Below are 21,852 nucleotides of genomic sequence, written 5' to 3' on the forward strand. Positions count from 1 at the left end.
GGGGGGGGGGGGGTTGCCAGAAGTAATCAGTCTCAAGAAAGGCGAAACACGTAACAGCAAGTCTATCCAGAATCATTTGACATGAAATCTCAAAACAATATGGTCCTCGGTACTCTCTTAATTTTGTTGGAACTACTATCACACTAATTTGATCTTCACAGTTTCTGCGGGAGTGGCAAGTATCAGGTTCAATATTAGACATAAAATTCCATGCACAAGGCATTATCATGGAATTTTTAAGGGCTCCGCAGCCATTTTTCTTTATGTGTCTACCAGTTTCAGCTTTTCAGTTGAAAAACTTAAAAACGTCGGCTGTAACACCTCGCAGAGCAGAATATATCCGATGCTGACATCCCTCATGTCAAACAAGCCTTTGGCTTTCCTTTCCGTTTTAGTTTTTATGACGAAAAATAAAAAACTACAACAGAAAGGTAAGCCAAAGGCTTGTTTGACATGAGAGATGTCTGCACCGAATGTATTCTGCACTGCGAGGTGTTACAGACGCCGTTTTAAGTTTTTCAACTGAAAAACTGAAACTGGTAGACACATAAGGAAAAATGGCTGCGGAGCCCTTGAAAATTCCATGGTAATGACTTGTGCGTGGAATTTTATGTCTAATATTGAACCTGATACTTGCCGCTCCCGTAGGAACTGTGAAGATCAAATTAGTGTGATCAACAAAGTTAAGAGAGTACCAAGGACCGTATTGTTTTGAGATTTCACGACAAATGATTCTGGATACATTTGCTGTTATGTGTCTCGTCTTTCTTGAGACTGATTGCTTCTGGCTACCCCCCCCCTCCTCCTCCTACTTCTAGCTGTCTCCCCCCCCCCCCCACACACACACTCCTCTCCTCCTCCCTAGGCACTGAGTTAATCTATTTATCATAATTAATCATTAAACGATATATGTGTGTGCCCCTGAATATATTACAGTATTTTGTGTATTTTATTGTTACTGTTAATTATTATGTTAGCATTTATTTGCACAATTTCCAGCACATGCTGAGCAACTCCAATGGGAGCCGTACTTTGAGGTTCAAATGTATTCACAACGTTCCTCACGTTCTCTGGATTTTAGAATATTTGCTAATTGCAAGCATGTATACTCTCCTGAGAATGGATTCTTACAGGCGGCACAAACTGACTGTCGCATGCTGTTGCTCTGATGGTTTGTTTTCCATACAGAAGTTTCAACAAGGTGAATATTTGTACAAACAACTTCTGCAACAAGGCAACCTAAATCAAATTATCAATGTTTGGAAATATAATTTTGAGGGCATTACGGACATTGATCTAGATATTACTGACATAAATCACAAAAAGGAACCTGTACTCGTACTAAATGTCATTCGGCGAAGTAAATTCATGGAAATGATAAAAAAAAACTGAAAAACACTCTTTGTACAACGGAATCACTGCTGACAAAAAGACTTCGCACTATGCTCCAGGTGTCTGAGAAAAACTAAAAGAAAATTCTTTCCAATAATTTTTCAAAAGCTTCGTGTATTTTGTTCTAATTTCCTATTTACTATGAGCGGCATTCGGATGCTTAACCACTTGTAGACGCTTTTGACACTTGGTAGTGATATTTTACTACCCAGCTTTGCAATCTATTCTGCGTGGTCGCACTGATGCCGCTGAAACTTTAGATATTTGTTATCACATTGGCCATTATATGTACATAAAAACACGATAACAAACACTAAAAATACATCACCAACTCCAGCTGAAAAAGCATACATGAGACAGATCTACCGACACAAAACATCGATGAAATAAGTCTTATGTATTGCTAGTTTTCTATTGATAATAACCCAATAATGCAACACCTTGGAAAACACTAAGTGAACCCTAAAATCATTATTAGTTACATTAAATAACAAAACTAATATAATTTTGTATTATGAATCCTACCTAAATCGTCGCAACAGATTGGAGAAGTCCCAACAGCAGAAGTCCCAACTGCGCACAGACAACGCACAGCTCGCTCTACAAAAACGCTCTTCACGTTTAGTAGTGACAGTTTGCCACACAGCTTCTGTGTAGTCCCACTGATATTGCTGAAATTTTAGATATTTTATTTGTTATCACATTAGCCACTGTATGCACATAAAAACAAGATAACAAATACTAAAAATGCATTACCAGTTCCAGCTGAAACAGCTTACGCAAGGGAGGCCTCTGATGTGGAACATGGATGACGTCTATGTAATGCTGGTTTTGTGTTAATAATAATCAAATAATGCAGTACTATGATATGTAAAATGTAAATATTTGTAAGTTATATTAAATTATAAGACTAAAATCACATAGAACATGAAAAACTGCAACTGAAAAAACGGAATAGGAGCAGGTCTACCAAACGGAACGTGGATGCAGTCCCTGCATTACTAGTTTTGCGCTGATAATAACCCAATAAAGCAACACCACGAAATACATTATATGTACACTAAAATAATTGTTTATTACATTAAATTACAAAACTAAAGTAATGTTGTATTGTGAATCCTACCTAAAACCTCGCAACAGATCTGAGAAGTCCCAACCGCTCATAGACGACGCACAACTGCCTCTGGCAAAGCGCTCACTGAGGGACCCTCCGGTAAAGGTGAGATGGCTGCCGGAAGCATCTGAATCGATAGATATCGAATGACTTTGAAATAATAAGATAATAAGATAAATAAGATAATTTCAAACAAAATTTCAGCAGTCATATCCGCATGTTATTTCTCCTTTTGTAGGTGTAGACGCACTATACAAATGCTATTTTCTAAACTAGCAGTGTCCAGAAAACAGTCTTTACTGGTGTGTGTCAATCGATTCTTATCGATCCAGCTACTCCTGGCGGGCACCGCCCACAGTAGAAAAAATAATACGTTCGAAATGGGGCTTTCAGGAGGGAAAGAGGTTAATGAAATATAAATAAAAGGAATTTTACAGCAAACACAGAAAGTATGAACATAACATTTAAGAAGTTCAAATTTTAATGCAAAATATGCATCTCAAATAGATATTTATCAAAACATAACGCTTCTCTACAGAACAAACAAAATCTGTACTGTAAAAGTGTGTAAAAAAAACTTTAGACATAAGCAACTCTTTCCATTAAGAATTAACTGCTTAAACAAAGTTCATTGCATTTTTGCAATCCACGTTAGATTCCTCTACCAATTACAGCTAATTGTCCTCTTTCAATCATGCAGATATATTGTTTTTGGTTTGTCAAACCTGCGCCATTTTTGCTGTTCATTTTATACTTTTCCAGATTTAAACATTCATCGTTCTCACAGTTAACTGCAGAATTTTACCGTAAGTCTTTTTTGTTCTTGCTTAAAAGTTACCTAAGCAACCACAATTTTAGTTAATTATGTGCAGTCAGAACCAAGATATTAGTTGTAGGACAGGAACAAAATAATAGACGTGATGCTAAAGTGCCTTATGTTGTTTTCTCGTAGTTACTGATAAAAGACAGATTCCTGCTTGTCCAGTGCTTCCCAGTCGTTTACTACTGAGCTGGAAAACCGCGAAGTGATATGCTGTTAGAAATATTTGGGTGGGGCTTTGCAGTCGCCACAGTTATCTTCCAATCAAAGAGGACCGTTTAAAAACCGCTGTGGATTTATTTTATTCTATTGCAAGGAAAATTAAGTTGCAGGAGTAGATACTAGTATCCAGTTTGTGTAATTTTCAAGGTATAAAGCCAAAAACTTGTTCGTCATGCAACGGAGTCCACCATTAAAGTCTCAAGGTCATTCGAACGTTTATGAACCTACAGTTAGTAGACCTTTTACGTATGGCATGACACAGCATTCCATATGTGAGGCAGACTACTAAAACTGAATTACTTTGCACGATGTATCATAATGACTTGCAAGTAGTCCCTTTATAGAATGTTAACTTATTGGTATTTAAATATGGCTGCCAACTGACTACAGAAGAGTTCAAACAAGAGAAAACCATATTTAGTTCAATAACACAAATAAGTGTGTAACACTTTTGCACTAAATAAGCTACAAGTCTGTAAAAAAATCTGTTTCTCAGATTACTTTCAGATTTAGTCTTGCTATATGTCAAGCATTTGATATCGTTTGGTAAGGAATCAAAGATTTTGGTACTGGAATAATTCTCCCCTTTCTAGGCTAAAGTATTTTTATGAAGAGTAACAAACGTAATTTTTTTCTTCTTGTTTTGCAATCATGTGCATAATTATTGCTTATGAATTCCAACCGATTATTTACAACAAAATTTCTTGAGAGAAAATATGTACTTTGATGCTGTAGGTAGAATACGTTACTCCTTACACAGCTGACGACATGATGATCGAGGGTGAGCACCATATAATATTCTCATGGCAAGCTTTGGTGTACCGAAAACTTTCTTTCTTATAGATGATTTACCACAGAATACAATTCCATATGACCTTACTGATATAAGTGAAATATGGCAACTTACTGTTTTGTCCTTCGCCAAGGCTTGCGGTAACAAAGTGCAAAAGTGGCTGAAATTAGTTGCTTATGAAGTTCTAACGAGTTTTTTTTATCAATTTCAATTCTCATCAGTATGAACATCGGAAATTTTTAATGTTTTGCCTTGTTTATTAACTCTTGTTCATTCTTTAAATTTATATCTGAAGCTGTGCTCCTTAATATTCAGAACTGAATATGGTGTGAGTCCTTAAAGTTAAGAAAGAGACCATTTGCAGAAAATCAGTCAACAAAACTTTAAAATTAAATTAAATGTCCAGCTTTAACATTTTATGGAATCTTTGCAGACACAGAGCAAGGACGAACTGGACAGGCAAAGCTAAGGACAAGCAACGCTAAGGAAATTGGCTGCGACCTGATGAAATCAAATGTTTTGGCGTTTGCCTTTAAATTATTCAGTGAAATCATGGAAAACTCAAATCTGGATGACTGGTCAGAGTTGTAACTAACACAACCAACAGCAGCCTTATATTTTTACTTGTACGTAGTTTTGTCTTATTTATTCTATTTCATTTTCACAGGCCTACTCTGCATGTTGGAAAAGAGATACATTAAAAACCTGACGTGCTTCATCCACTGGCCCATGGGGTACTGGTGGTAGTTCAGCTGCCCATCTATTTCAAATAGTAAAATGGGATGCCATCTGTGTACCTAATTTACACTCAAAAGTAGCACGATATTTAACGTTACTAAAGAAAACCCAATTTTCACTTAGAAAAATAGTTTTGAACTTGTGTACTTAGAAAAGGGCAACATTTATTATACAAAAGGAGACAGAAAAGTTCCATTAATAATGGGTAAGCTCTTGCAAACATCAAACATATAACGTCAACATCGTTACGATGTATTGTACTACTCTTCCTATGAATACGTAATGAACTGAGTGAATGATTGTCTGACATCATCGGTGACAGTGCCTGACGTGGACCACTAGATAACCGCCAAAACAGTATTCAGAGAAATGAAATCACTATGCCATCTGCCGCAAATAACCAATGCGTTCCGAAGACCTATGAAATATACAGCCGTTCCCCACCGTACATATTTCTGGCTCAATACTTACGGTTTAACTCAAGTTAAAGATACTAAGAACATGTTAACAGAGAGCTCATGTAGTGCATCACTGACGGGCAGTTGCAGGCGATCAGCAGGTGTAAAGGTCGCTCCTATACGGGACTGGGATAGGAATTAATTCGTAGCTCGGTCATACACGTAGCAGAAGGTAAATCGGCGAAATGTCATAATGAATCACCTGTAATGGGAAAGACAAGCTCAATAAGTACATTTTAAGTTAGTACATTATCTAACCGTCATAATATTTTCATAATTGCATTTTCTCCTCCTTTCGCTTACAAACATTATAGTATCAGAAAATAGTCGCACCTTTCGTCCGTTGAGCACGTGACTAGAAGCAAAATTTTGTGGTATGATCATAATCAATTCACTAAGTTATTTCATGACTGCTCACTGAATATTTTTAAGATGTGACATACTTTAAGATGTGACATACTTCTTTTGAACACGACATCTGGCTATGTTCCCGAACTCTTTAGGTAATTAGCTTAAATAAGACAATAGGCGAAAGAAATTCATCCGTTTGGATAATATTAACACGCCACTGTTCGGAAACTATGACAGGTATGAAAATAAACTTAAGCACTCGCATTTCAAATGGTTGTAAGAGTGAACAAAAAAAGTGAAGGAAAATCCTACAATATCGGCTGCATTTCGTTCGTCTGACGTTAAAAGACGCAAATCCCTAATAAGATTAGATATGTAGTTGGCTTAAAATGATGTCAGCTGGAAGCACCCCGACTTTTCCAGATGTGTCCTGTAGAATGTACTGGGATTGGACAAAATTGTGGAAACACCGTGAGAAACGCATGCAGATTCTTGCCAAGCCTACAGGTTGACCACGAACGGCACCTTTGCAGTGTCCGCAATACGTCTCAACTGTCAGTCGTGGTCAGTCGGAGCTAAGTGAATTAGAATGTGGGCAAATTACTAGACTCGTATTGCGGGTGCTTCTGTAACCGAGGCACACGAAGGGTTTGGTGTTTCAACAGGCACCGTGTCGAAGTTTTATACCGCATAAGTCACAACGCGGACGAAAATGTGTTGAGTGACCGTGACAGATGGTCACTGAAGAGGACTGTGACGAAAAATACGAGGATAACAGCTGCAAAAGTCACTGCAGAATTGAATGTCGCACTCGCGAACCTTGTGAGCACCGAAACAACACGAAGGGGACACCGTGAGTAGGAAATTGCAGGGCGAGCTGGAATTCGAAATCCACTCATCAGTGATGCAAATGCCCACAAAAGGAAAACGTGGTGCCGAAGCCAAAAAACTGGGATTATGAAACAATGGAAGAAAGTAATTTGGTCGGACGAGTCTTGTTGCACACTGTTTCAAACTTCTGACAGAGTTTAACGTCCCAAGAGTGATCCGTGGCAGGCGTTCGGTGACGATTTGGGCAGCCGTATCGTGGGTACCCTGCAAGGTCACATTACTGCCGAGGTTTATGTGGCGAGTTTGGCTGATCAGTATTCGGTGGTACAATGTTTGTTCCTCAATAGTTGCGCTGTTTTCCAAAACAACAGGGCTCCTCTTCACAAAGCTGTCATAGTCCAGTAGTGGTTCTGTGAGCACGAGAATGAACAGTCGCATCTCCCCTGGCCACTACAGTCACCGGATCTCAATATTATTGAGCCTTTATGGTCTACTTTGGAGGGAATGCTGCGTGATAGCTGCCGACCTGCGTCGTTGTCACCTAAATTTTCTACAATTTTCCAGGAAGAATGGAATTAGATTCTCTTGATAACCATACAGGAGCTATATTTACCCATTTCTAGACGACTGGAAGTTGTTTTGCTACGCCGTATTAGGCACGGTAACGTATTGTGTTTTTGATGTTTCCATATTTTTATCCACTCCCTAATTTCTTCTCTGTCAGCTTTCGTAGAACATTCTCCTTCATCATCATAGCGCTTATAGAAACAGAACTCGACTGACAACGAGAGGTACTAGCACGGTGCGAACGCCATGTCATTCGTCGGCTGTTTGCTGCCCCATTTCACGTCGTGGATTGAGAGTTTGCAATACGATCGAATCTTTAGGATGAAATGATGGGGTATACTGGTGATAGTCGTAATGGCTTGCAACCAACATTTGTTCGATGATACATGATGGGGTGCGGTTGGTAAGAGCACGACGACTGGTTGAAATAGCAAGCAGAGCCAGTGTTCGACTTTCTATACGTAGTTCCCATAACGCAAAATGCTGCAATAGACACAGACAACATGAAAAATGAAGTGACGTTTGTCGGAGAGTCAAGTGGGGCAGTGAATAAGACGCGGGACTCTTATGCGGGACGTGCGAACTTCAAATTTCCCCTGGGTGCCTACATCTAGGGTGACCGTGATTTTCCTAAAATTCTTCGAGTGAATATCGCCCTGGTTTCTCAAATAAGCCACGGTAATTTCGCCCATGCTCCTAGGCCTCTAATATGTGATGTTATTTCAGTCATTACAGAATCGAGTCAAATTTACAAATAACTTGGCAGTATGAACCCTCTTATCAGTAAGATGTTGCTCCCCTCTCCCCCTCTTCCTCTTCTGACCTGGATGCATGCACTGATTCGGTTGTGAAGGCTTTCATAAAGCAATTGTGTCTTTCCTGAGGCAAGCTGGACAACAAATGTTGTAACTGTTCCGTGATACTGAGACGTCCGAGCTGGCCCCAGACGTGTTCTGTCGTGGGGAGGTCTGGGGTATTGCTGGCCACGGGAGTACTTGAGCATCACACAGACACGTGACGTGTGTGGACGAGCATTGTCCTGTTGACAATACTGTCGCATGAGAGCTAAGAAATGAGGCTGCAGGGTTTCCATGACATACCGTTGCGCTGTCAGAGTACCATCATTCACTATTAGTCGTGACCTGAAGTTATTGAAGGCTCTGTAATGGGTTGGGGCGTGTGCAGTTGGAGAAATATGGGACCCCTGATACGTCTAGAGACGACTCTGAGATGTGACATGTATGTAAGCATCTTGTCTGATCACCTGCATCCGTTCATGACCACTGTGCATTCCGACGGACTAGGGCAATCCCAGCAGGATAATGCGGCACTCCACACCAGAACCCATTGTGATGCTATGGTGTTTATATTTATAGCCCTCGAGCATCCTACTGTAACTTCATGCATCCTGTTCCCTAAACAGGAACTGATCAAGACATGTACTCTTTTTTTTGTTTCTTTTTGGCGACTTGTCCGAAGCATTTGACTGTGCTACTTATTCATCATTTGGATTTGCAGCTCCTTGTGTTTGCCGTGTTTGCAGTTAAAATTGTAGGATGTGAGGTCCGCCAGTTATGCAAAACACCGTTTTTTCCAAGTACCCAAACATGTTTCAGCACCACTGTGCCATCATCAGTGGGTTTCCGTTTTATTTAATCTTTACACTTGGTGTGCACGACTTTTCACGACCGCTTGTGTGTTATTTATGACAGGTAGCTTGTAATGTTTTCGTGTGGCAAGCCCTTTTATTCTCAGCATCACGGTGAGGTGCCGTGATGCACACGTAAATATGACACGTATTTTCACAAATAAGGTCGTAAAAGCACTTGCACTTCACCAAAAGACAGTGTAATTGCGGTTGTTGTGTGTCCTAGCCCTTAGGTGCTTTGAAGAGGACGTCCTTCGTCACGTAGAGGAGAATCCGACGACGAGTACTCCCGTAGAGCACACAGGTCAGAGCTGACTGCGTATCGTGAAGTGGGAGATTTGAAAGCAATTCCATCTCGAAACTTATTTGACATCGAAACGGTACAGTTCACGATACGGGTTCCTTTTCAAACCTTTAAGTCGCATTCGGGAGGACGACGGTTCAATCCCGCGTCCGGCCATCCTGATTTAGGTTTTCCGTGATTTCCCTAAATCACTCCAGGCAAATGCCGGGATGGTTCCTCTGAAAGGGCACGGCCGCCTTCCTTCCACATCCTTCCCTAAACCGATGAGACCGATGACCACGCTGTCTGGTCTCCTTCCCCAAACAACCAACCAACCATCAAACCTTTAAGTCTCCTCTACAACCCCTAGAAGCCTGTAATAAGAATTGTGATACACCTCGTATAAAGCTGTAGTGAGCCCGCAAGTTGGTGACTCACATTCGGAAGAACGACGGTTCAAACCTGCATCCGGTCATCTAGATTTACGTTTTCCGTGATTTCCCTAAATCGCTCCAGGCAAATGCCAGGATGGTTTCTTCGAAAGGGCTCGGCCGATTTCGTTCCCCATCCTTGACTCAATCCGAGCTTTTGCTCCGTCTCTAATGACTTCGATGTCGACAGGACGTTGAGCTCAATCTTCCTTCCTTCCGTAAGCTGGCTTTAACACCACAGCATTTTACAGAGCATTGTCTTAAGATTTTCGTTCCGAGAGTGTGAACTGGGGACTTGGATTTACTTCACTTCTACTCTAGCATCGCTTCCGCACGTGAGAACTGGAAGTGGTAATTTTATCTTTCCAAGAAAGCCTACGCTGAGGGGAGCGGTAAGGCAGGCTGCACACTACTAGCGGCGGCGCTTTGCCGCTGATTTCTTCCAAGTCGGGACGCTGCGCTGCACGCTGTTGCTCACTTCCGGGAAGCTTTTGTTACACTCCCACGCCGCCGCCGGCTTTCAAAAGATTGCAGCAAATACGTGTCCACGCTGAAGACTTCCTAGTGAACGATTTTCAGTGCATCGTTCTCAGAGACGACATCACAAATGCCAATCCATTTTCAGTATTCAGTTAATGTCGGTCAGTTTCAGGAATCAGTGTAAGTAAATATAAGGGCCGATCAAAAAGTTTCCGTTTGACGGCGTTGCTGCAGCGTACATGAAAAGTAGCGCGACCCCGATGCTGGTTTATAAGCACCGACATGAAGACAAGGTGTTAGTATGACACGCGTGTCTTTCGACGTGCGTGCGATAAATACGTAAACAGGAACTATGGCGAAGTTATTGCCAAATGCGTCCAAACAGTACCAAAGTGCTGTTATTCTTTTCTTAGCTGCCGAAGGACAAACACCGGTAGACGTCCTTTGCAGAATGAAGAATCTGTATGGAGCAGCATGTCTGCCGAAAACCGTCTTTGTGAACAAGGGGTGCTATTGCTTCATGATAACCGACGTCCCCATATCGCGAATGTCGTAACGCAGAAGTGTGAGACACTCGAGCACCTATTCTACGGTCCCGATCTCTCCCATGCGATTATAACGCCTTCTGTCCCTTAGAAAAGGGCTAGGCCGAGGGGAGCAATAATCCCCGCCACACACTGTCCCGTCGGACGAGGAGAACTTCTTCATGCAGCGGGAGACGGATATCTTCAACCTATTGCGTCGGCGGGATGTGGCCGACTGGCATATCGACTCTGGACTTTACGGCCTCGAACGGGCGCTTTTTCATCGTTGCTTCTACCTGCACAATACTGTAACAGATCAACAGAGTTGACACACAAACGCCGTACGATGTGCGTAAGCTAGGACACGTCGTTGGAACACACTCGGCTTATAATCGTATAAGTACGTAAAAAACGTTACCATTCGATGATTACAATGTTCCCGATCCGCACGACGCAGACAACATTAAAAGACGAGGCTGTGCGAACTCAGTATACACCAACGTCTGTTAACTAAAATCCGCTCATATGGGATAGCAAATGAAATCTGTGGCGATACTGAGGGTTTAGCAGTAGGGAGCAAGCAGCGTGTCAACTTGGATGGAGAGCCAGCGATATACACTCCTGGAAATGGAAAAAAGAACACATCGACACCGGTGTGTCAGACCCACCATACTTGCTCCGGACACTGCGAGAGGGCTGTACAAGCAATGATCACACGCACGGCACAGCGGACACAACAGGAACCGCGGTGTTGGCCGTCGAATGGCGCTAGCTGCGCAGCATTTGTGCACCGCCGCCGTCAGTGTCAGCCAGTTTGCCGTGGCATACGGAGCTCCATCGCAGTCTTTAACACTGGTAGCATGCCGCGACAGCGTGGACGTGAAACGTATGTGCAGTTGACGGACTTTGAGCGAGGGCGTATAGTGGGCATGCGAGAGGCCGGGTGGACGTACCGCCGAATTGCTCAACACGTGGGGCGTGAGGTTTCCACAGTACATCGATGTTGTCGCCAGTGGTCGGCGGAAGGTGCACGTGCCCGTCGACCTGGGACCGGACCGCAGCGACGCACGGATGCACGCCAAGACCATAGGATCCTACGCAGTGCCGTAGGGGACCGCACCGCCACTTCCCAGCAAATTAGGGACACTGTTGCTCCTGGGGTATCGGCGAGGACCATTCGCAACCGTCTCCATGAAGCTGGGCTACGGTCCCGCACACCGTTAGGCCGTCTTCCGCTCACGCCCCAACATCGTGCAGCCCGCCTCCAGTGGTGTCGCGACAGGCGTGAATGGAGGGACGAATGGAGACGTGTCGTCTTCAGCGATGAGAGTCGCTTCTGCCTTGGTGCCAATGATGGTCGTATGCGTGTTTGGCGCCGTGCAGGTGAGCGCCACAATCAGGACTGCATACGACCGAGGCACACAGGGCCAACACCGGGCATCATGGTGTGGGGAGCGATCTCCTACACTGGCCGCACACCACTGGTGATCGTCGAGGGGACACTGAATAGTGCACGGTACATCCAAACCGTCATCGAACCCATCGTTCTACCATTCCTAGACCGGCAAGGGAATTTGCTGTTCCAACAGGACAATGCACGTCCGCATGTATCCCGTGCCACCCAACGTGCTCTAGAAGGTGTAAGTCAACTACCCTGGCCAGCAAGATCTCCGGATCTGTCCCCCATTGAGCATGTTTGGGACTGGATGAAGCGTCGTCTCACGCGGTCTGCACGTCCAGCACGAACGCTGGTCCAACTGAGGCGCCAGGTGGAAATGGCATGGCAAGCCGTTCCACAGGACTACATCCAGCATCTCTACGATCGTCTCCATGGGAGAATAGCAGCCTGCATTGCTGCGAAAGGTGGATATACACTGTACTAGTGCCGACATTGTGCATGCTCTGTTGCCTGTGTCTATGTGCCTGTGGTTCTGTCAGTGTGATCATGTGATGTATCTGACCGCAGGACTGTGTCAATAAAGTTTCCCCTTCCTGGGACAATGAATTCACGGTGTTCTTATTTCAATTTCCAGGAGTGTATGTATGAATAGGGTTAGACTTGCCCCAGGGAAGTGTTTTAGAACCACTGGCGTACACATTTCATATTAATGACCTGGTGCACAATATTAATTGTATCCTCGTGCTTTTTGCAGATGATACAAATAGTATATCAAGGCGGCTTCTGGGTCAGGTAATGATCTTATCTGGAAGTCACTGATAAGAAGTTCCGTTGTCACGTTAAACATTTGTTCGACTTATAATCGAGGTGGGAAGGATGACGATTCAAACCCCGCATCCGCTCATCCAGATTTCGGTTTTCCGTGATTTCCCTAAATCGCTCCAGGCAAATGCCAGAATGGTTTCGTCGAAAGGGCTCGGCCGATTTCGCTCCCCATCCTTGACACAATACGAGCTTTTGCTCCGTCTCTAATGACCTCGATGTCGACAGGACGTTGAGCTCAATCTTCCTTCCTTCCTTCCTTCCTTCCTTCCTTCCTCCAGAGAATAACCGCCGACTGATCATCCAGGAGAACCCCTGCTCTACCCACGCAACCATCATCCCTTCCCCTCCCTTCTTCATGGACCAAGGAGATTCAGGCGTCCCATCCTCATCTCCATCTTTTATAACTATGGCAATTGAGTGGGTGGCTTCACTCAGGATCTGCACAGCATAGGAAGAGGATCAGTCTGTATCTTTCTGTTAGTAACAAATTAATGATATTGTAATTACACTAAGTCGCATCACTCAATGTCTATTTGTTAAGAACAAATTAAATGTAATATTACATCATTTTCGTCATTCAAGGTGCCAGCCGAGACCCCACCAAGGCATATATTTAAGTACTCTCATTCTTCAATATTCTCCACATTTTCCACACATATTTCACATTTTTGGATTTTTCAATATGCTATACAATTTTACATATTTCTCAACATTTTTCGTATTTTACACATTTTTCCATATTTTTCGTATTTTTTTCGAAATTTCATCCCATTACAGGAGTTCCATCCCACTGCTCTCGGCATTGTGTGAACGTCGCATCATGTTGCATCGACGTTATGATGCTCTTAGCCGATCACAATGCAGCATTTGCCCAAAAAGTATCGAAATTATTTATGATTACACAGGCACCACTATATTACCAGTGTGTGTGTGTGTGTGTGTGTGTGTGTGTGTGTGTGTCACGTCTCAAAAAATGTTCAAATGTGTGTGAAATCTTATTGGACTTAACTGCTAAGGTCATCAGTCCCTAAGCTTACACACTACTTAACCTAAATTATACTAAGGACAAACACACACACACACCCATGCCCTAGGGAGGACTCGAACCTCTACCGGGACCAGCCGCACAGTCCATAGCGTCCCAGACCGCTCGGCTAATCCAGCGCGGCTGTGACGTCACAACTAGGGCGACCATATGTAGATATACACTACTGGCCATTAAAATTGCTACACCAAGAAGAAATGGAGATGATAAATGGGAATTCATAGGACAAATATATTATACTACAACTGACATGTGATTACATTTTCACGAAGTTCGATTGCATAGATGCTGAGAAATCAGTACCCAGAACAACCACCTCTGGTCGTAATAACGGCCTTGATACCCCTGGGCATTGAGTCAAACAGAGCTTGGATGGCGCGTACAGGTACAGCTGCCCATGCAGCTTCAACACGATACCACAGTTCATCAAGAGTAGTGACTGGCGTATTGTGAAGAGCCAGTTGCTCGGCCACTATTGACCAGACGTTTCCAATTGGTGGGAGATCTGGAGAATGTGCCGGCCAGGGCAGCAGTCGAACATTTTCTGTATCCAGAAAGGCCCGCACAGGACCTGCAACATGCGGTCGTGCATTATCCTGCTGAAATGTATGGTTTCGCAGGGATCGAATGATGGGTAGAGCCACGGGTCGTAACACATCTGAAATGTAACGTCCACTGTTCAAAGTGCCGTCAGTGCGAACAAGAGGTGACCGAGACGTGTAACCACTGGCACCCCATACCATCACGCTGGGTGATACACCAGTGTGGCGATGACGAATACACGCTTCCAATGTGCGTTCACCGCGATGTCGCCAAACACGGATGCGACCATCATGATGCTGTAAACAGAACCTGGATTCATCCGAAAAAATGACGTTTTGCCATTCGTGCACCCAGGTTCGTCGTTGAGTACACCATCGCAGCCGCTCCTGTCTGTGATGCAGCGTCAAGGGTAACAGCAGCCATGGTCTCCGAGCTGATAGTCCATGCTGCTGCAAACGTCGTCGAACTGATTGTACAGATGGTTGCTGTCTTGCAAACGTCCCCATCTGTTGACTCAGGGATCGAGACGTGGCTGCACGATCTATTACAGCCATGCGGATAAGATGCCTGTCATCTCGACTGCTAGTAATACACGTCCTTTGGGATCCAGCACGGCGTTCCGTATTACCCTCCTGAACCCACCGATTCCATATTCTGCTAACAGTCATTGGATCTCGACCAAGGCGAGCAGCAATGTCGCGATACAATGAACCGCAATCGCGATAGGCTGCAATCCGACCTTTATGAAAGTCGGAAACGTGATGGTACGCATTTATCCTCCTTACACGAGGCATCACAACAACGTTTCACCAGGCAACGCCGGTCAACTGCTGTTTGTGTATGAGAAATCGGTTGAAACTTTCCTCATGTCAGCATCTTGTAGGTGTCGCCACCGGTGCCAACCTTGTGTGAATGCTCTGAAAAGCTAATCATTTGCATATCACAGCATCTTCTTCCTGTCGGTTAAATTTCGCGTCTGTTGCACGTCATCTTCGTGGTGTAGCAATTTTAATGGCCAGTAGTGTATGTACCCAAGATTCGTTATTTTTACTATGAGGGTGATGAGTTTGGATTCATGCTCAGCCCACAGAAGTTTAAAGAATTAGTCATCACTGACTGCTCTAAGAAACATTGCATTCGCCAACAAAGGACAGGTATTGATGATGTTTCCACCATCGTCGCCTCTCGTAATTTAGTGCGGTACAAGACTCGATGGACAGCCGCTTGGCTGACTCGCTGTCACCACAGAAAGTGGTGGGATGATAACGCACTGCAGTATGAGGAAACAGCGACATTGCTCTGACCCTGTGATCGTAACAATAGCATAATTTACGTTAGAGGCTGTGAAAAAGCGCTGCGGCTTCGTGACGTTTTGAAAAGCGCTTCACTGATGGACATTGAAGATTATAACTGTCCAGCTGTTCGGAGAGTCAGTAAAGAGTGTGGTTGGCGCATAAGTGGTTACATATGTGCTTCGGAAAATGTACAAAAATTTTTAAGTTGGATTATCAGTAAAATATATTGTCTTGTTTTTAATGTGTGTTTTTTTATTTATTCACGTCAACCTCTTACAGGGCTCACTTAAGTATTCATTATACACTCCCTGTGCTGTTCACAGAGGATCAGTGTTATAATTACAGAAGCCTTCACAATATGTTTCTGGAAGCACAACCTGTCCCTAGACACCTGTATCCAAGGGCCCAAAGGGATATCTCAGTACACAGTAAGTGGCCAGTCATTTAATACGTGAACTGAAGTGCTCATCAGTTGTGGGATGATGGCGGTAGGAGTGCGTTTTTAATATCAAACAAATGTACAAATTAAGTTGATCAATTAATTACCCCTACCAACACACAATACCACACCACCACTCCCATCCCCGGGTAGTAACATGAGTTTTCACCCAGATGGCACATGGGTGGCGGGGGCCACGTTGCCCAGCCCTCCCCCTCTCCAGCTCCCACCTACCCCGTTGGTAGGAATTCCGAATGTTCGCGGGAATTTCGAATTTCGGTGGGAAATTCGAAAAATGATAGTAATTTCAAAACAGGTGAGGATTTATTTATCCCAAGGTTTTGCTGACGTCCCGCCTCACCTCCCACCCGGGAATCAGTGGGATATTCAAAATGGTAGTTGCTAATTTTGGGACTCGAATCCCGGTCCTTCTGGATAGAAAACCCAAGTGCACCCACCAACACAGGGAAACTGTCCAGATGCCGGAGAGGAAAGTTAGGTTAGTGTACTTGTTTACTTTGGGCAGGAAGATGAAGTAAAGATCGGTCCTAATTACGTAATTCAAATGGCTCTGAGCACTATGGGACTTAACATCTGAGGTCATCAGTCCCCTAGAACTTAGAACTACTTAAAACTAACTAACCTAATGACATCACACACATCCATGCCCGAGGCAGGATTCGAACCTGCGACCGTAGCAGTCGCGCGGTTCCGGACTGCGCTCCTAGAACCGCTAGACCACCGCGGCCGGCTAATTACGTAATTAATCATAAAGTTTGGGCATAATGACAAACTATATATAACTACACAAGGAGCTCCTAAAATCGCAATAAGCTCAAAAATTGACGACGTCATATAACTGGTGTTATCCTGATCGGAAAAAAATCACAATTCCACTCGAAACTATAATAGATGTACTCAATCTCTACACAGCTACAGCTTTACCTACAAGCTAGCTGGAAAAAGGCTGGAATGGAAGATACTATCCTTATTTTTGGCGGGAATTGTGTTCAACTGATGAGGTGTTGGAGTTGGACAGAGAGGAGTTTAATAGGTGTATTATCTGTAAGTATACAGCTGAGAACTGAGTCTATCACTGTTTGATATTGGAGGTAGCTAGCTACAAATGGCTCCCACTTCATTGCTCGACAATCACCCTACGGCCCTGGTGCTAGAAATTCAGAAAGACCAATAAACGCTACCACATCTGACAAAATGCTTCACTGTTCTAATTACACATCTAAATTGTCACGAAAAAACTAACACTCATAAGCAACAGGTCATAATGCTGCACATGTAGTGGGGATTGACAAAATCGTTGTATTAAACCAACTACCACAAAAACCGAACTCAAAAGATCACACCAGGAGAGCGGAGCTGAAGCTGCACTTGTGTTTTCCTCTATGTGCGGCCACAAACTAATAAACTTAGAGCCGGCCGCGGTGGTCTCGCGGTTCTAGGCGCGCAGTCCGGAACCGTGCGACTGCTGCGGTCGCAGGTTCGAATCCTGCCTCGGGCATGGATGTGTGTGATGTCCTTAGGTTAGTTAGGTTTAAGTAGTTCTAAGTTCTAGGGGACTTATGACCACAGCAGTTGAGTCCCATAGTGCTCAGAGCCATTAATAAACTGAGAGCCATTATTACCCCCCAATATCACTCCTCATCGCTCCCTCTCCTCACCATAGGTAGGGAAACAGGCTTGGCTTGTTCTACACTGTCACTGATGGTCCACAAAGACGTCCAGTGGTGGCAGTGACATACTGTTTCGAGTCTGTGGAAATCAGTCACAAATAATCAAAAGATTCAAGAACAGAGCGCTTCCTGCAAGCTGTTAAACGAATTTCTCAGAAAGACTGCCCCCCACCTGGAATAACAACAAAAGTACAGAGAACTCTCCAGGTCGCCTTCTAATGTCTGCCAGTTCGGTAACAGGCTGCTGCCACTATCATCCACCACCCATCATGAATTGCAGTAGCTAAGTGTGCAGTCTCTGGCCCACAGACGCACAACCTGAGTAGCGGGTCAAGGCAGATTGTGGCACATTTTGTTAGTACAGATTGCCTACATCAATGGTAGGTATGCACTCAGGGGCAAACCTATTGTTCTCCTTTGATTGACAGGTACTTACCCTATTGTTCTTCTTTGACTGACAGGTACTTAACCTATTGTTCTGTTAAGTGGTTTTCCGTGATACTCCCATTTCCTTTTGATTGACAGGCACTTATCCTATTGCCCCCGACCCCTCCCCCTCCCACAACCCCCTCCCCCCTCACTGCTACAGGTACACTTTCAGGTCTGTGTTATTGGAATATCTCCTCTCATTCTTATCAATTTGATTGACTTCTTAATTAAATTGATCAATTAATTGACCTCTCACCCACTGGTAAACCGCCTCCCTCCCATAAAATGGTGGTGAGTTCAAATTCCATCAGGACAATGCAACACACCATGGATACCTCTACTAACCTAAGAAAATGGTGGGAATGAAAGGACAGTTAGGCTACCTCCACTAACCTAAGTTATCTGACCGCCACCTCATCCTAGGAAATGGTGGGCAGAGGACTCACCCTGAGCTGGACATAAGTCTTTATTTTCAGTTTTTATCTAAACAATTAAAGGCAGTACCACCATAAAGTGTGTTCATCCCAAGGTCCAGAGTCCAACTGACCTAGTATACAGTACTGCCACCAGAGGGCTCTGTTGTGCCTTCTGTGACATAATCCAAGATGGCGGTATGGTGGTGGTGGAGGGAAAGGATCTCATAACAGGAAATTCAAGGGTATAGTGCTTGTTTGTAAAAAATTCAGTTTGTGGGGTTGAATTTCTCTTGCTCATCATTCTCTGCTGCTTGGAAACATGTAAGAAGCAATTACATGGGACAAACATGTTGCATAACCTAATGTTTGGCACTGTACTCTGGTTATCTTAACCTAATTTTTGTGCCTTTGTCGGCACTTAACGTATTGTTCTGTTAAGTGGTTATCCATGTCAACCACATTTCTTTTTCCCAGACAAATACCATGACACTGAATATAGACAGTGATTGCTGGAGTGTATATTATCACAGCAGCATTGCGGTTACACGTCGCCAACGGTGCACCTTCTTAATAAAATTATCGAAATTTGAAAGTGGTCCAGCTAAGGAGCGTGGTATGAAACAGGTATTTGCAACCCCCCTCACTTTGCCGCCACTAGATATTTCTCCAGTATTTGTAATGGATTCTGCCTCGATGCCATTCCATATTTCTGGCACTCTCATATCTCGAAACGGGCCACCTTTCTCAAACCTATCTGCTACAGTAAAATTCCAACATGGTTTTAGCTAGCCCCTATGTATCCTGCAACTACCCCTCAGACTCTGCACTACAGTCCCTACAGCTTTGCGCATGTGATTGTTCCAATGTAAGTCAGAATTGAGTAGAAGTCGGAGAAAGCTATATCTAACATCTTCTGCTACCCGTGTAGAAACAGGCGGAGCTGAGTTACTGCGACAGAACTGTGTTTGGACCATTCGACGGAAATAAAGCCTGCTCCTGCAACATGAGGTAGTATAAAAGAAAGCACAGGAAGTGGGGGAAGGACGTGGATTTTGGTACTGGATTGTGGTGCGTCTCCAAACTACAAACAGGTACTACAGAGCCATGTCCCTCAGGGTCTATCCACGTCTATCAATCCAACATTCTATCATCATTATTCTGTTCCATCCACCAGAGAAAAATTACGAACTATAGAAGCTCCACTAACGTCATCCGATAGAGAACTCGATATGATTTTTTACCGCATCTCTCTCCTGCTATACATAGAAAACAAATACCGTATGCATTCTGGCATCGAGCACATGTGATGATCCTAATAAATATACAGGTATTGATCCACTGCACAGACCAATTTATAGTTCCATCACTTGTACTGTAGGAGGATGATCATATCCCACAGACTATACTGTAAGTCGCAAGAGACGCTCCCTGTGATCCCGTGTCGTTGTTTGAAACACTGTTTTTTTTCTGCTGTAACATGCTCTGTACACTGCCATACATTTTGTTTTTCCGCCATGACATCGAGGTCCGTGTCAGGCTCTAAACTGACATTAACACTTTCTGATCCATTGTCTCTTGCAGAAAACTAGACGTCGCACGGTGTAAATCATCTTGTTACTGCGGCTAACATAACACACTACACACACTGGGTGATTTTAACTAAAAGACAGTTACATCATAAGGAAACTGGGAGTCTGGCGGCGTTATGGAGAGTTTCCAAACTGCTGTCCGAGAGTGACTACATTTAAACTCATCTTTCACAGTGATGGAATACCTGATGGCTCTGGGTTCCGTTTCGACTAATTCCTTACATTGCAGTCACGTACGTGATCACTATTTCGGTGCTATCCGTCCCCAGAAAGTGTTGTCCCTCCACCAAAACTCTTTCTCCAAGTCAAACAAGCGATGTCAGTCAATCAATATGTGGTAACCAACAGCGTACCAGTGGACGGATGCTTATTATTTTAATAATAAACATCACAGTTGATAGTGCGAACAATTTTAGCAGTTTTACAGTAATTTCAACACCGAGCAATGCTGTGACAGCATGTTTCCCAGTTTCAGTATCATAGCTAAACTGCCCCCCTCTCTACTTTGTGAGTATCATTGTGAATGTAGACAGATGCCTGTGCAGTACATCCATTCATTGTTAATTGTCGAACACATACTTCATCAAAGTATACCAGACAGCACTTTTCATATTTCTAACGTCTCGAGCATAGTGCTTAATTTACGATCTATCTCTATGCTGATGGGGGGTCACAGAGCATTCTCACAGTCTTAGGATAAAATTAGAGACTGGAAGACCCCTCACACTGTCATTGACCAACCCGCCCTGCAGCACTATTACCGATTTAATCTGCAACCAATGAGAAGTAGACCATTACATTCCACGTCACGTGAGTGAATTAAGCTAGCCAAGTCTTCGCCCATCCAAGTTCTCCAGATGCACCCATGTCGAGGAGGTTAGAACCCCTTATCGGTGTATAGTAACAGATTTGAAAGTATTGCTATGTAATAGCAGGCAGTTCAGAAAAACAAGAAACGGGTGATTTTTGTGCATGATGGAGCTCCAGACTGATGGAGTTCGAACATTTTTACGCAAATCAGCTACGCTATCAACTCTAAAGCATTGTTCTAGAGTCTCGGATCAGAACCTGGAAGGTCAGAGCATAAACACATGCACTCCTAAGGCTACAACGTCCCGCACGTAAAGCAGGCTATAATATTAGATCACTTGAGATTACGCTCTATCAGTCATGTGGACTGCAGCACTGTTAATATTCCAATGTGAGAAATATATTTCCAGCGCATGACATACATCTTGCAGGTTTCTCTACGATAAACTATGGTATTGAACCATAAAACGAGAAAACTACTTCTGTAAACAGTGGCTCTGTGTGACACATGCACAATATAACTTTCCAGAGATGTATAGCGTCCACTGTCCACATCCGATCATGGTTCAGAAATTATACTATGCCCACATCAGTTCTATATAAAATGATCCTTAGTAATGGAAAATACCTCTTTCAAGGAAACAGATAAACGCATAGCAGCGGCGTCCGACACGTGAAATTACAAGTCATGCCAACACTAACTTCGTAAACAGAGCACA

This window comes from Schistocerca americana, chromosome X (assembly GCF_021461395.2).
Source record: "Schistocerca americana isolate TAMUIC-IGC-003095 chromosome X, iqSchAmer2.1, whole genome shotgun sequence".
Taxonomy (NCBI): Eukaryota; Metazoa; Arthropoda; class Insecta; order Orthoptera; family Acrididae; genus Schistocerca; species Schistocerca americana.